This window comes from Schistocerca serialis, chromosome 4, assembly GCF_023864345.2.
Source record: "Schistocerca serialis cubense isolate TAMUIC-IGC-003099 chromosome 4, iqSchSeri2.2, whole genome shotgun sequence".
In the NCBI taxonomy this organism is placed as follows: domain Eukaryota; kingdom Metazoa; phylum Arthropoda; class Insecta; order Orthoptera; family Acrididae; genus Schistocerca; species Schistocerca serialis.
In genome coordinates, this window is record NC_064641.1 from 60,222,927 (window position 1) to 60,224,375 (window position 1,449).

Below are 1,449 nucleotides of genomic sequence, written 5' to 3' on the forward strand. Positions count from 1 at the left end.
AGAGCTTGCCTATCGACTCGATTTGTGCCATGTGGCGAATGAAGCGTACATTGAACACTTGTAAGAAAAACTATTGGTGCTGTTCTTTCATTTGATGTATTATTTCTAATTGGAAGTTTCATGTAATATATGCTATAAAGCCTTAAACCCACGCCGGCCGAAGTGGCCGTGCGGTTAAAGGCGCTGCAGTCTGGAACCGCAAGACCGCTGCGGTCGCAGGTTCGAATCCTGCCTAGGGCTTGGATGTTTGTGATGTCCTTAGGTTTAAGTAGTTCTACGTTCTAGGGGACTAATGACCTCAGCAGTTGAGTCCCATAGTGCTCAGAGCCATTTGAACCATTTGAACCTTAAACCCACGATATTCAGTTTGAAACATCCGGAACAGTGGTGTGCGAAACGTAAGGACATAAGTAATATTCGCGTGATGTGTCCTGCAAAGTGACATTGCTCAATGAAACGTGGACCATACATAGAACGAATAGCTACCGCATAGTACAGAAGGTAACTGAAAAACGATGAGACGAACATAAATGACATTTTTATTTAAGAGGATAACTGCACTGAGGTCATCGCAATTCACGATGAATTCACACTAAAAAAGGCGGGACATGGTTCTTGTTTTTCAGTATCCTGGTTGTAAGGTCTTTAATGTAATTTCGATGAAAATTGAGGCGGTCCCCAGTCGAGTCCATAGATTTACTTCTACAGCGCTGCATTTTGAAAACGGTGAGCATCGACCAGTTTACATGAAAATGATTTTCTGTCTTCGCCGTGAGATAACCTGTTGAAAGTCGTGCTCTCCCTTAACGTCGCAGGGCTGCGCTTTAACTGTGTGAGCTACTAGGAACTTGCGTCCGTGTAATGTTATGACACCCTATTATGATGCTTGTGCAGCGTTACTGGTTTAAAAAAATTATTGTTCCTTTTGAAATTGTGAAGTGCTAATGGCTTTGCCGCAGTGGTAGCACCGGTTCCCATCAGATCACCGAAGTTAAGCGCTGTCGGGCTGGGCTACTACTTGGATGGGTGACCATCCGGTGTGGCGAGCGCTGTTAGCAAGTGGGGTGAAATTTGCTCTTGTGAGGCAAACTGAGGAGTTACTTGATTGAGAAGTAGCGGCTCCGGTCTCGTAAACTGACATACGGCCGGCAGGATGTTGTGCTGACCACGTCTACCTCCATGTCCGCATCCAGTGGCGCCTGTGGGCTGAGGATGGCACGGCGGCCGGTCGGTACCGTTGGGCCTTCACCGCCTGTTCGGGCGGAGTTCAGTTTTAGAAATTGTGAAGTAGCAGTATCAAACCGCGTGCCGCTTTATTTGTAACTTGTTGATTTATGGCATATTATGGCTCATTTAATTCACAACTTGTGCTTGCTTTTAATTTATTTGAGATCGGAGCGGCTAATAGTTAGTGTAGCTATTTAAAATTTTAGATATGAGTCGTTAGTT

At 45.2% G+C, this 1,449-nt stretch overlaps 1 pseudogene; it reads left to right on the plus strand.

Moving 5' to 3' along the window:
* Window positions 1-940: 940 nt before the first annotated feature.
* LOC126475950 (5S ribosomal RNA) lies at window positions 941-1,058 on the plus strand (annotated as a pseudogene).
* Window positions 1,059-1,449: the final 391 nt, after the last annotated feature.